The sequence below is a fragment of the Mirounga angustirostris genome, unplaced genomic scaffold (genome assembly GCF_029215605.1).
Source record: "Mirounga angustirostris isolate CCGP_5_RB_7025 unplaced genomic scaffold, mMirAng1.0.hap1 SCAF_7, whole genome shotgun sequence".
Lineage (NCBI taxonomy): Eukaryota > Metazoa > Chordata > Mammalia > Carnivora > Phocidae > Mirounga > Mirounga angustirostris.
In genome coordinates this window covers 83,953,262-83,968,891 of record NW_026991715.1, presented here as the reverse complement: position 1 = coordinate 83,968,891, position 15,630 = coordinate 83,953,262, and the positions used below count along the sequence as shown (strand labels likewise).

Sequence of the window (15,630 nt, the reverse complement as noted above, 5' to 3'; positions counted from 1 at the left end):
TAATAAAGTAATAACAAAATTATTATTGTTTTTAAAGGTTGAAACTGGGATTACAGAAAGAGTTTTGCAGACATGTATAATAAAAGGTATGGTCTAGAAATGTGTCTTTTAAATGAGGTGAGGAGTGGAGTCTGAGGATCAGCCATGCCATCTCTGTGAATTCCATATCTACATTGGGAGGCTGGATGCATATGATTGGTGAGAGGTTGCAAGTCACTGAAGGACTCAAAGATCTCCTTATGTTTATACATCTTTGTGACAGTAAAAAGGAATTAATTCTTACCTGTTCTCCATTCTAAACCATGACACTGAAAATCGTAAGACAATATACATCATCATTCTTCTAACTTCTACAAACAATTCACTAATAATGTAACCATGAACTGTCAGCTTTGGATAAATGTGTTTTAGACAATAAGGGCAGTGTAAATGGAGAACATTATAAATGTTAACACCTGAACTAAAGAAGTAAAGAAGGTGAAGATAATAAACACTTGGCCATGGAGATACCATGATCGCCTCCCAGGGTGAGGCTCATCCACTGCACTCAGGTTGTGTTGACCTCTGAAATTCTCCCAAATGTGGGAAACTCGACTGCATAATTTGTTAGTGGGAGACTGTGTTCATGCTTTTTTATTGGGGTGCTTGGCTGGCTCAGTTGGTAGAGCATGTGATGCTTCATCTCAGGTTCATGAGTTCAAGCCCTATGTTGGGTGTGGAGCCTACTTAAAAAAAAAAAGGTGAAGATAATAAAGCCAGTCTTACGAATTGCATGATTGATTCATCTATTTGTCAACACTGAATTTGTCCTTTGTGCTAGGCACTGTTTGGGAGACAGGGATGCAAGATTAACAAAAATAATGCTCACTGCAGATAAAGTTTGCACTATAATTGGGAACCCAGGCAGGAAAATGAATAACTATTTTATTGTATAAAATATTATGACAGAGTTATACAAAAGATGCTATGGGAGGCAATGAGAAGAAAATGTCCAATCACAAAGCCTTTAGTTTGCAAAAATCCAGGATGCGATTGTGAGGAGAAAAAGCAATATACACGGTTTGGTGCATATATATTTACAGTAATATTAAATATAAAAATAAATATATATGGGCGCCTGGGTGGCTCAGTTGGTTGAGCGACTGCCTTCGGCTCAGGTCATGATCCTGGAGTCCCTGGATCGAGTCCCGCATCGGGCTCCCTGCTCGGCGGGGAGCCTGCTTCTCCCTCTGACCCGCCCCCCTCTCATGTGCTCTCTCTCTCTCATTCTCTCTCTCAAATGAATAAATAAAATCTTTGAGAAAAAAAAAAAGCCTTAGCTGTAACATGGCATTGACAACAACTTTAAAAAATAGAAAAATAAAAATAAATAAATAAAAATAAATATATGGAAGTACAAGTTTAAACTATTTTTAATTAATCAAATTGAGAGTTGAATTTATGGATGATGCAGCATCCTCATAGATGATTATGTGTATGGCAGTTGAAAATTTGAATCTGAAGCTCAGGATAGAGGTTGGGGCTTGAAAGCAGCATTTTGATGTTGTTGATTTACAGGTGATAAAGCTATGGAAGTAAATAAGATTACTCAGAGAGTAGAGCAAGATGGTTCAATTATCTATCTATCTATCTATCTATCTGATGGGTGGGGGAAGAGAAGCCTGTGACAGAAATGGTGGAAAAATATCAAGGGAGTTGGAGTCAATACAAGAGACCCATTTTAAATATCAAGGAGAAAAAATATGGAGAAAGAAATTCTCAATCCTGTCAAATGCTTTGTAACATCAAATGAAATGATTAAAATATTATTAAAAGAAAATACTGCAGATAGCTTCTTTAACTGATGGGTAGACTCAAAGTTTTAAACTGGTTTTATTACTCTTTAGAATACTAGGTACCTTCATATCTACAAAAAGTAACTTCAGGAGCTAGAGAAAAAAAAATCATTAAATATAAAGTTTTCAATGTGGTCTTTCCATTGTATCAGCAAACACATTACCTGGTTTTTATTAGTCCAATAAAAGCTATGGCTTTTTCAAAAATTCAGGTTTGGATAAAATCCACATGATTTCTGGATTTTCAAAATCTACTCTATGAGAACATAAGGAGGATATCGCATGGATCCAATTTTATGGTATCTCTATATTTTTTCCAGGTCACTTGTTTCTTGCCCTCTTCTTTCCTAGTATTTCCTATAGAGTTTCTCTGTGGTTTTCAAAATCCCACTAGCATATTTTTGTCATACCCGACATTCATCTTGTTGTGGGCTTAGATATTTCTGGAAGATCAAATCACAGAGCCTAATAAAATACAGATAATGGCATTTTTGACTATGTGGTACATCCATTTCTTAATGAGTTTAGGGGCCACGCTATCTGGTAAATGGAAGAGTGGGCACTAAGGCAGTTTGGGTCGCTGGCGGGCGTCAATGCGATTACTGGCTGGCAGAAATGTGGATGAGTTGGTCTATGTCTAATCCTTTTGTGGCTTCCAGTGTGACACACTGTAATGAAAACATCACCGCAAATTACAAGAGTTGTCAAAATGGGCTACTAGAAGATTTTTTTTCCTTTAGAGTTTGCTAACCAAAAATGTACAGTGCCTTGTGTCATATCTATAGGCTGCTCATGCTCAGTGGATGTACACAGGAGCTGAGCAATTAAAGTGTGATAAGAAAGTTAAACCCTCTTTGAAGTCAATGGACTGGGGTCTAGAGGATAACTGTTTCATCAACTGGAATATAGAAATAGGTTGAAAGTCAAGTTTCACTCTTTGGGCTAAACTCATATTTGCTTTTGAATACTAGGTATTCAGTTTGAGTATTAAAGAGAGTTACACTGTTTCTATACTTACTATTTAAGATTTGGGGTGTATGATGTAATCGTTAAAAACACACAGACAGGGGCACTTGGGTGGTGCAGTTGGTTAAGCTACTGACTTGGTTTAGGCTCAGGTCCTGATTGAGCCCCACATTGGGCTCCTGCTCAGTGTGGAGTTTGCTTAAGACTCTCTCTCCTTCTCCCTCTGCCTCTCCCTGCTGCTCTCTCTCTCTCTAAAATAAATAAGTCTTTAAAAAAAAAAAAAACCCAGACTTTCTTCTATAAAACTATTTAATCAAAAAATAAATAAATGAAACTGTTTAATCATTTAGGTCCTCCCAGGAAATTTATATATTAGTATATTAATTGTTTGCTTGGGCCATGCACTGTAGATTAAGGTTCTTGGGAAAATTAAAAGATCTTAACCAATTCACTACTGAAACCACATAACTAGAGTAATAATAGATACAGTGCAAAGTGCTTTTCAATGATTTTCTCACTTCTTCCAAGAGCTTTAGAGATCTGTACTATCACCTTCCCATTTTACAGATGAAGTATTAGAGACAGGCATACATAGGGAGCAAGAGCAACGTCATGATTCAAACCCAGGGAGTTTGACTCCAGAGTGCATGCCCCTGGCCACTCACCTAGTCTTTGCCTACCTTTGTGTAGTTTGTGTTGCCACATACTTTATCTCATTTGAGTTTCTCAGTACTAGGAGGCAGGCACGGAAGGACAACTATTCCTATTTTGAAGATGAGGTTCAAGACAATTACACGACTTATACACGGTCTCATAAAAAAAAAAAATCTGTGACAGAGTAGACTAAATTCCAGCTTTCTTAACTCTATTTTAGTCACTTGTTATCTGTTAATCAATTCACTTCTTTTAGAGAAACTAGAATTTCTCCTATAAAAAAAATAAAATATTCTAATAGAGTATATGTGTACTTTAAAATGTCATTAACATTTTTCTCAAAGATAACAAAATATGAAAGTAAACTAACTTTTCTTTGACATATTAATTCAACAGGTAGTTGTAAGGCAGTTTTGAAGGGCCAGAAATAAAACTTGGAAGTATTTGGTTCAGAGGTAGCAGCTGAAGTCCTCAGAGAAGAATGGGCCCCCCAGGGTGAAGTATTATGAAAGTATCATGTTATGGTCAGCAAGGAATGGAACCCCCCAAAAGATTTTGATGTATATAATTAAGTTTAAAGTAGTTCAAGACTATTACTCTATTATAAATGGCTCCTCCCCCCAAACCTAAAAGACCAAATCAGTTAAGCACACACTTAATGCATGTTTAATATGTCCAGAACAGTAGGCAGAGGAGGTCAGCAATGACTGAGGCTGAGCCCCAGCCTTCAGGGAAGGCTTTGTAAATAAGGAATAGGCAACATGGCAAGTTTTGATATGAGACAGAATGTGAGAAGTGCCACAAGAAAAGTAAAAAATACAATGGGGTTCAAGGAAAGGTGAGAGCACATCTGGTTGGGGGCAATCCAGAAAGCTTTGTAGGAATACATGTTGTAGGATGGGTAGGGTTTCAACATGGGAAAGAAATGTGTGGAGTGAGGGTAGTGGGAGAATTTAAACAGGGTGACTCTCAATCTATAAATTGAGAAAAAGAATGGAAGGAAGTTTATATTTTACCCTAATTTCTTAAAATCACACCTATTTTTAATGGTTCTCTGTGAAGAAGAGAAGCATGAAATGTACTATAATTAAATCTAAAACTTCTAATTGATAAGGCTTTTCTTCCAAGAAGTTGAAGAATTGTGCGATCAAGATAATCTGAATGATTATCTTTTGTAGTAAGTAGGAACTAAAAAAAAAAAAAAAAAAAAAATCGAGTGCCTAAGTAATTGGCCTTTCAAGAAAAAGTCACTGGTAAGTTAAAAATAGAGTTAGTACCATCTTTGGAGTTTCTTCTACTTCTCCACTTCTTAAGACAAATGACAGAGATTATAAAAGCTTAATTCTGGAATTGAGAAATGGATATTAGTGAAATGAGTAGAAAAAATGTTTTCTAATATAGTTGCAATCTACGATTTTTTATAACAGTTTCTTCTTAAAGATGGGGAAGTGTACAAACATCCTCTGCTTTTCACAAACATCCAAAAGCTATTTTCTACTGGATAAAAATCTCTCAGCTCATCATGCTAGAATGTCTGAGACTCATTAGAACACACCAAATACATTCCACTTATCAAATGAATAAAAGTACCAGAAGGTTGCTATGTTCAACACAACCTATATAACAAACATGTGTGGCAACTCCCCAAGGACCTATTGGAGTGGTGGTAACAGCGGTGAACTCAGTCCCTAGCTAACAGTTCGAGACTCTTCATTCTCTCAGGGAACGAAGCATTTCCTAGGAATTCTTACCCAAAAGTGTTTAAATTATTAGCACTCAAATTATGTTTTAGCTAATATAGGCACCATCCCGGTACAGAATAAAAGAAACGGGAGGATGGGAAACCTGTGGTGAGTAAATTTGAATTTGAGAATGGCCAAATAGGTTTTACACAATACTGTCAGACTGATTTAGGTGAAGGTTGAAGCTGTTTTACCGGACTCAAACTTCAACTCCTGGAAAGGAAGAATGGAATTTTCTTCTGAGTGAAAATCATGTTCTAGTCACATGATTTAGGACCCTTCTAATCTGGCTTTCTATTGGATTTCAAGAATTTAGTGTACACTGAGAAAGAACTGATTAAATGATAATAGAACACTCAGAAAGTCCTATGTTTAAATGGCTCAAGTTCATTATTTTAAGAGTTTAAGAAAATTATTTAAAGAGAATTTGGAGGTATTTTGTTGTTATTTCCATATTCAGTCCCTAGTTTGCCTTTATTTAAAGACAGACTTTATTCTTTAGAGCAATTTTAGGTTTACAGCAAAACTAAGCACAAAGTACAGAACTCTCATACACCCTTGTCCCCCCTCCCCCAACACTACTTCCCCCACTATAGGCATACCATACCAGAGTGCTGCATTTGTTACAATCAGTGAAGTTACATGGACACATCACTATCAACCAAAGTTTATAGTTTACATTAGGGTTCACTTTGGTGTTGTACATTCTATGGGTTTAGACAAATGTATCCATCACTCTAGTATCATTCATAATAATTTAACTCTCCCCCAAATCCTCTGTGCTCTGCCTATTCATCCTTCCCTCCATTCCTAACCCCTGGCAACTACAAATCTTCTTAGTGTCCCCGCAGGTTTTCCTTTTCCAGGACATCATATAGTTGGTATCCTACAGTATGTTGCCTTTTTAGTTTGGCTTCTTTCACTTACTAATGTGCATTTAAGTTTCCTCCATATCTTTTCATGACTTGATAGCTCATTTCCTTTCAGCACTAATATTTCATTGTCTGGATATACCACAGTTTATTCATTCACCTGTTGAAGGACACCTTGTTGCTTTCAAGTTTAGGCAATTATGAATAAAGCTGCTATGAACACTTGTGTGCATCCTAAGTTTTCAACTTCTGTGGGTAAATATCAAGGTGCATGATTGTTGGATCATATGGTAAGAATATGTTTAGTTTTGTAAAGAAGCTGCCAAATTATCTTCCAAAGTGGCTGTACCATTTTTCATTCCCACTAGTAATGAAAGAAGAGTTCCTGTCCTCCACATCCTGGTCAGCATTTGGTGTTTTCATTTCTGGATTTTGTCTGTTCTAGTACAGTAGTATAGTTCTAATAAGATTCTGTCTGTTCTAATTGTTTTAATTTGCATTTCTCTAAAGACATATGACGTGGAACATCTTTTCATATGCTTATTTGCCATTGGTGTATCTTCTTTGGTGAGGTATTTATTTAGGTCTTTAGCTGCGCCCCCCCCCCCCCCGCCTTTTTTTTTAGAGAGGAAAAAGGTGGGGAAGGGGCAGAGGGAGAGAGAGAATCTTAAGCAGGCTCCACTCCCAGCGTGGAGCCTAACACGAGGCTAAATCTCACAACCCCGAGATCATGACCTGAGCCAAAATTAAGAGTAGGACGCTTAATCAACTGAGCCACCCAGATGTCCCTCTTTTGCCCATTTTTAAAAATCAGATTGTTTGTTTTCTTATTGTTGAATTTTAGAGTTCCTTGTATGTTTTGGATACAAGTACTTTATCAGATGTGCCTTTTGCAAATATTTTCTCCCAGGCTGTGGCTTTTGACATTATCTTTCACAGAGCATAAGTTTTTAATTTTAATGAAGTCCAGCTTATCGATAATTTCTTTCATGGATTATGCCTTTGCAGTTGTATCTAAAAAGTAATCATCATACCCAAGGTCATCTGGATTTTCTCCTATGTTGTCTTCTAGAAGTTTTATAGTTTTGCATTTTACATTTAGTATGTGAACCATTTTCAGTTAATTTTTACGAAGGGTAAAAGGTCTGTATCTAGATCCTTTTTTTTTTTTTGCACATGGATACCCAGTTGTCCCAGCACCATGTTAAAAAGATTATATTTCTCCATTGTTTTGCTTTTGCTCCTTTGTCAAACATCAGTGTACTACATTTATGTGCGTCTGTTGCTGGGCTCTCTATTCTATTCCATTAATCTAGTTGTCTATTAGTTTGCCATTACGGGGTGATTTTTTTTTTAAAGTATGAAGATTAAAATTAGTTGTTATCCTAGATTTATGAAGACAAAAGAAAAGCTCTTCTTACAAGTTCTTCTTGTAGGTCAAAATATTTTAGTTATACTGATTAATTTTTTCAACTCTGTGAGACACAGTAGGAGAACCAAACTTAGTTTTCTTTCCAAAGAGTTGTAAAATGGGATACTTAAATTTCTGGAGGAAAAATTTGGAATTATGAGTCTTTTTAATTTTTAATTTAATTTAATTTATTTATTTGGGAGAGAGAGTGAGCATGAGGGGGCGCGGGGGGTGGGATGGGGAGGAAGAGGCAGAGGGAGAAGAAGAAGCAGACTCCCTGCTGAGCAGGGAGCATGACCTGGGGCTCAATCCCAGGACCCCGAGATCATGACCTGAGCCAAAGGCAGATGCTTAACAGACTAAGCCACCCAGGTGCCCCTGGAATTTTGAGTCTTGGAAGGAGGCTTCCTTGTCTTTTCTTTCCTCTCCTGATACTCAGACTCTGCACAGATACGTTAACTTTCTCCCATTCCACCTACTCCTGCCTGGGGCACAGAAGATTTCCATGCCAGGGGCTGGGACTTGCAAGGTGAATTTGAATGTTAAAGAATCTGTTCAGCTGGAAAGAAGGGGTGTGGTGGGAAGTTTCTTTACCCCTGAGGCTTGCCAGAGGGCAGAATTAAGTGCTCAAATACCTCTTCCTTCACTACCTTTTCCTCTCTTTTCCATTTAACTAAGGATTCCTTTGCAAATACACTCACTGCAAATGTAGTGGCTCTATGATTTAAGTGTTCTTGAAACATCTTTTTCAAAACACAGATTCCCGGGCCTCACCATCCAGGAGTTAGCATTCCACGGGTGTGGTTGGGTCACAGGAATCTACCTTTTTTTTTAAGATTTATTTATTTATTTATTTGACAGAGAGAGAGAGCAAGAGAGGGAACACAAGCAGGGGGATTGGGAGAGGAAGAAGCAGGCTCCCCACTGAGCAGGGTTCTATCCTAGGACCCTGAGATCACAACCTGTGCCGAAGGCAAACACTTAACGACTGAGCCACCCAGGCACCCCAGGAATCTACCTTTTGAGCAGGCTCCTGCCAGGTGTTCTAATGTAGATGGTTCCAGAATGCACTTTGAGGCATTTTGTCATAGAAGTCATTAAATACTAATAAATTGAGTGCTAGAGTGTTTAAAAAAAGTACGTAAAAATAAGCAGAAAATATGAGCTAAATACCATTTAAAATTCAAGATTTCACCAATTATAAATGCAAATAATCAAATAAAATAGCTGCAATGCTCCTGAGAGGTTACTGCTTCTAAGATTCTCTATCAGAAACAATAAGGATACAAAGATGTATATGCCTGTTTATGTAACTAATGAATCCAGATTATAACCAGGCTCATGAGAAGGTGCTGCAAATGGTGCTAGCATTTATTGACATACTTTGACCATGAGTCTTTTTATTTGATATTGCTTATTCCCCCAAATTTATGTTTTCTATGCAAACACATAATTAATGGGTCTAAAATAGAAATTAAATTTTTAGTTAATTTGTTTCCAAGTGCTGGTACTTTCTAGGACAAAATTTATATTGAAGCAAAAACTGATAGAACATGAGGGTGGAGCTCATTTCACTAGTTCATGAGTTCATTTTGTGATTGTGAAATATTTTCTGATTTCATTTTTTTTCTATTTGTTTTTATTAAAATTCCACACTGCCCATGTCCTAGGTATCTCAAATGTACCTCTTTCCTTGTGATCTATGTGGGTTTAGCTAACATGTATTTCCAACCTAATGTAGGATCTCATTTTTCACTGAGATGGTACTCGTAAGTTTTTTTTTATTCAACAACATACTGCCTTTTCTTTGAAAAATTATTTTGAAAGACGTTAAGAAAAATGTGGTAGAGCCAAACTTTTTATGTGTCAAATTGAATACACTGAATACTCTCCTTTTAAAAAGTTAAGCTCTTTAGTATTTTTCAAGGAATATATATATGTATATATATATATATAATCTCTCCACCAATGATTAAATATATAATTTAACCTATTTTGGTAACAGTTAATTTTATTATTAGCTTTTTAAGAACAATATGAACAGAGCTTTTTTATGATTTGTCTCTGGAAAGCGACTGTCAGCTGTCAATTCTATCACAACTCAGATCTCTTTATGGGTAAAATCCAACATTAGTAACTCCTCCTTCATCTCATGGACTAAGATGTTCTGAATGTAATAACTTGATTTATTCATTTAACAACTGTTTATTGAGAGCTCATCTCAGGCAGGGCATTCTTGTAGGTACTTCACGCAAATGAAGCCACTTCCATCATTCAGTTCGAATAACTTTTTCTATTAAAAACATTTACAAGGGGGGCGCCTGGGTGGCTCAGTTGGTTAAGCAACTGCCTTCGGCTCAGGTCATGATCCTGGAGTCCCTGGATCGAGTCCCGCATCGGGCTTCCTGCTCGGCGAGAAGCCTGCTTCTCCCTCTGACCCTCCCCCCTCTCATGTGCTCGCTCTCTCTCATTCTCTCTCAAATAAATAAATAAAATCTTTAAAAAAAAAAAAAAAAAAAAAAAAAAAACATTTACAAGGGGCGCCTGGGTGGCTCAGTTGGTTAAGCGTCTGCCTTCAGCTCAGGTCATGATCCCGGGGTCCTGGGATCCTGGGATCCTGAGAACGAGTCCCGCATCGGGCTCCTTGTTCCGTGGGGAGTCTGCTTCTCCCTCTCCCTCTGCCTCTGCCTCTCTCTCTCTCTCTGTCTCTCATGAGTAAATAAACAAAATCTTAAAAAATAATAATAAAAACATTTACAAGAGTGAATCTTTCACACAATTAAAAAATTACACAATGGGCTGTTGTAAATAAAGTCTTCTCATCTTACCCTGTTTGTATCCAATTCTGCAGGATTAATCATTTTCTCAGGTATTCAAAGGTATACTTATAGATACTTTTCCATGCACATCCAAAAATATACATACAGACACATTTGTGTACACTGTTTGTAACACGATGGAACAACACTGAAAGTACTGTTTGACAGTTTGCCTTTAAATTTCAGTACACATAAAATGAATATTTGTATATACCAATCATCTTGCTCTTACTAGTAGAGAGCCTCCTATTACTGGACATTAACTTCATAATAACAGTATAGTGGATGTAGTTATACATATAATCTGACACTCTTTTGCTAATATTTATGTAGGATAAATCCTAAGGAATCTTAGAATTGTTAGCCCTGAAACAGATACATATAAAAGTTTTAATATGTAATATCAAATAATATTTATGTTACATTTTCTATTGCTATCTGACAAATAACCACAAATTTACCACAATACACATTTATTTTCTCACAGTTTCTGAGGACCAAGAGTCCAGCATGGTTTAGCTAGGTCCTTTGCTCAGGGTCTCACAAGGCTGTTATCAAGGTGTCAGATGGGTCTGGGGTCTCATCTGAGGCTTGGGGCCTCTTTCAAATTCACGCAGTTGTTGGCAGAATTCATTTTCTTGCACCTATTGAACTCACACTGGCTTGCTTCTTTAAGACCAGAGGAGAGATTCTCTATTTCTGACTCTCACCTCTAGACTTTCTATTAAAGGGCTCCTGTGATTAGAAGAGACCTACCCAAGATATCCCTCTTAATTAACTTAAAGCTGGCTGATTAATTATACCTGCAAGTCCCTTCACTTTTGCTATCTAATGCAATATAATCACAAGAATGACATCCCATAATTTTTGCCATATTTTATCGGTTAGAGCAAGTTATAGGTCTCACCCACACTAAATGTGAGGGGACTATACAAGGGCATGGGCCATTGAAAGTCATTTTAGAAGTCCGTGTACCACAGTATTCTAAGTGTTATAATAATCTCTATTCTCCATAAAGCAGAAACAGACGCATAAATACAGAGAACAAACTGATGGTTGCCAGAGGGGAGAGGCATGGGGGCATGGGCAAAAAGGGTGAAGGAGAGTGGGAGATACAGGCTTCCAGTTATGGAATAAATGAGTCATGGGGATAAAAGGTACAGCATAGGAAATATAGTCAATGGTATTATGATAGGGTTTTGGTTTTATGGTGACAGATGGTAGGTATGCTTGTGGTGAACAGAGCATAATGTATAGACTTATTGAATCACTATGCTGTACACTTGAAACTGATGTAACATTGTGTGTCAAGTATAATAAAAAAAAAATCTATATTCTCACCAAACTTCTTGAGGAGGGCTTTAGAAGTCAAGATTTAGTCAGGCAAACAGAGACCACTCTACGATTTTCATAAATCAGAAATTTTAGTACTTGGAATTAGAAGCTTTTATAACCATGGAAGGGCTAGGGAAACATCTAGATAGCTGCCAACAATGATTTCTGGCTGTAGCAACAGTGTAGGTGGTTCTTTACAACTTGCCAGCAAGTTGCTAAAATCTTCAAGAATCTCTGGGAAGCCCAGAAATGGGTGGGTCTCTAGAGTTAATCAGAATCTCACATCTGCACATTTATCTGGCTGCAGCAACCTCTGGAGAATGACGGTCCTTCCCCCTTTTCAGCTTCCTTAATCTGGCACAAGTGTGTCTTATTAGCATGGTACCTGGAATCATGCAATGAAAGGGATTTGGAGAAAGGTGATTCCTGGCTTCTCTCTTAATGAAAGGGACTTTAAGAGGGAGTTTGGTGATGCTGAGCTACATCGACAATCTAGTGCCCATTCCCCACAACTATTTCAACATTAAAATGATCAGTATTTTAAAATTTTGCCATTCGAATAAGTGAAAAATAGTTGTGTGTGGTTAGTTTCAACTTCCATTTCCTTAATCACAGTAAGGTGAATCACCTATTTGTTCTACCATTTTAATCCAGTTTGAGTAGGGGCGCCTGGGTGGCTCAGTAGGTTGAGGGGTAGACTCTTGATTTTGGCCCTGGTCATGATCTCAGGGTCGTGAGATGGAGCCCTGCACTGGGCTCTGCACTCAGCGTAGAGTCTGCTTGAGTCTCCCTCTCCCCCTCCCTGTGCCCATGTTCTTTCTCTCTATAAAATAAATAAATAAATAAATAAATAAATAAATAAATAAAATCTTTATAATCCAATCTGAGTAGTGTGTATTTTATCTCTTAGAAGACACTGATACAAACTTGGGATACCCAAACCTGTTTCTACATAAAACATTCAGACTGCCCCCAGTCTCCTCATTCAACCACTGATTTAAAAGGAAAAGAAAACAGAGCCAATTCTGGAAATTAGCTTCATCTTTCATTTTCAGGCTTTTGTTAAAACTACTCTATCATAAAGAAAATGCTTAAACATTGGAACATGCTCAAGGATCGGATGGCACAGATAACTCTAATGAGTTATATAGGGAATAATTAAAATAGCATTTTTTTTATCAGTGTCTTAGTTTTAAACTTAGAAGATATCAATATTCATTGTTGTACTTTACATTAAAAAGCTAGTTTGCATTTCTTCCTTTTAACTTCATATCTAGCGATAACCCATTGTTTCTAGACACAAGTGGGTAATACACAAAAAATGTTTTATAGCCAAACCCCTATGTCATCAATAATTCAAAGGCTAAAAATGGGGCCTACTGGCAATCACTGCTATTTAAAAAAATCATTATGTTTAATCTCTACATGCTACTCAGTCAAACTTGGAAAGCATATACTAATCTTTCTTTTATGTGACATTTTTTGTTTCACATATACTTTAGGCTCATTTTAGCTATTAAAATTAAATGTTGTATCCTATCAAGCTTTGCTTTTATTTTAGAAATGTCTATTATGGATTCAATGTTTAATTTGATCAACAGAAAACTAGGTGAACAGCAAATAAATTGCATTTCTTGGCAAGCCTAGAAATGATTAGTTTTCATTTTGTTCATTATTGAATGTGTTATATGTACTCTACAAAAATACTATCTCAATTACTATCCACTGAGCAACAATTCAACCCAATATATCAATAAAATACAACATTTCTAGAATGGTTCTGAGCAATTGATTACATAAGGTGGAGAATTGCTAACTATAGTACGAAATAAATCCCTAAAGCTCAATGGCTAAAAACAAAGGAAGTTAATTTTTACTTGGAACAGCCTGATGCAGGTGTTTCTGATCTGCAGGCATCTTTCTCCCCATGTGGTGATTCAGGGATCTAGGTTTCTATTATCTTCTTTTTTTTTTTAAATTTAATTTTATTATGTTATGTTAATCACCATACATTACATCATTAGTTTTTGGTTTCTATTATCTTCTGTATATATAATCTTTCAGAACATGAAAGATGTCCTCTGCACCTAGCTTGCAGTGGGAAAATTCATAGTAAAATCTTCCAATTGATTAAATTGCCTCTGGGAGAAGGCCAGACTAAATGTATGGCATCCAGAAAAACCATTCAGTTTGACAAAATAACTCAAGGAAAAAAGCAGATTAAAAATTTAGCATTCTATAGCAAAGCCTGCAGTCTCAAGGAGTGGCCCTTAAACTGAAAGAGAAATACGGTGTGTGTGTGTGTGTGTGTGTGTTGCCGAGGGAGGGGATGATGGTCGTAGCGGTGGTGCTGAGACTGGAAAAAACCAGAAAGCAAAACAGGAAATGTGAGACCATATCTTGAAATGGACTGTGGTCATTTCATCAAAGAAACATACCACTTTTGGGGGATAAAATCCTATTGCTAAAGAATCCATGAGCCTGGACTAAAGGGCTGTGACTGCTTAAGATTTAAAACAGGTCTTGGGAGTCTATCCTTCTTATGTGCAGGTGACAGAGAAATCTGTGCAGTCCACATGGGGTTTATTCTAATGATCACTTCAATTGCAACCAGAGAGGACACTGAAAAGGGAAAAAAAAATCTCAGGATGGAACCAGGGAGATCTTCCTGAGGTGTAAAATTAGGGCTTAACAAAGGAATAGCCCCATACTCTTGACTGAAAAACCTCATAATATTTGCCTAGTAGGATTTCAGAATTGTGACAGGCCAGTGGGTTCTGGGTGTCTAATAACCATCCTATGTTCACTGTGGTTACTATTCCATCACTGTGCATTGAGTGGCTGTAGGACAGATGGATTCACATTTGAAAGTGATTTAGAGGTGACTACACATCCCTCACAGATAATGGACTTTGATGAGGATGCCAAGAGAGTGGGCCTTCTGGCTTTCTCCCTTGAGGAGGACTTGAGTGGGATCCATGTGTGGAAAGAAGGGAGCAAAGGAATGTTTGGTGCTTGCAAAGGCAGACTGACACCCATATTGATGCTCTCCCAATGCTCCATCTGCTCCCCCACATTTCCCAGCCTGAGTCCCTCATTGTATGGAACAGAGTTCCTTGCAGAGTGCCAACTCAGGGCAGGGCAGGTAGCCTGGAAGGTAAGGCATAGAACTGAGAGAAAAGATAAAAAGTAGAAAAGCTGAACATGTTATGACACATTTTGCTTATATTAAAATTTATCTAGAAATAATACAGAATCCATCATCCATCTGATAGAAATAATAGTAGCTAACATTTTTTTTAAAGATTTTATTTATTTATTTGACAGAGAGAGACAGCTAGAGGGAACACAAGCAGGGGGAGTGGGAGAGGGAGAAGCAGGCTTCCCGCCCAGCAAGGAACCCGATGTAGGGCTTGATCCCAGGACCCTGGGATCATGACCTGAGCCGAAGGCAGATGCTTAACGACTGAGCCACCCAGGCGCCCCTATAGTAGCTAACATTTATCGAGCATTTATGTATGCCAGCTTCCGTATCAACTCATTTAGTCATTACAATTATGGCCCTGTGAGTTGTTGGTCGTACTCTTATTCCATTTTCCAAATTAGGAAACTGACACAGAGTGAAGGTAAGCAGCTTCTCAGTGGCACACAGCTAGTCAGTGGCAAAGATGCGATAAGTGACTTCACACAGATTTCTAAACAGAGCAGAAGGCCAAGTCAGTGATGAGAAATGTAGAAAAGGTTAGAGTACCAGAAAGCTCTGTTGTTAAAATAATTATGTTTGCCAGAAAGGGCAAAGTTAAGGGCGGGAAGCACCAGAGACTGGTTATTTCCAATTCTACTCTGTGGATTTGTCTAACTAGGTGACAGTTATTTGAGGAGAGAATTTTATGATAAAATTTTACTTAGACTGATTTTTTTCCCTTTCTCTCTCTCTCTCTTTTTAAGATTTTATTTATTTATTTGAGAGAGAGAGAGAGCACAAATAGGCAGAGC

At 37.4% G+C, this 15,630-nt stretch overlaps 1 pseudogene; it reads left to right on the top strand.

Moving 5' to 3' along the window:
• Window positions 1-486: 486 nt before the first annotated feature.
• Window positions 487-638, top strand: LOC123836863 (U1 spliceosomal RNA; annotated as a pseudogene).
• Window positions 639-15,630: the final 14,992 nt, after the last annotated feature.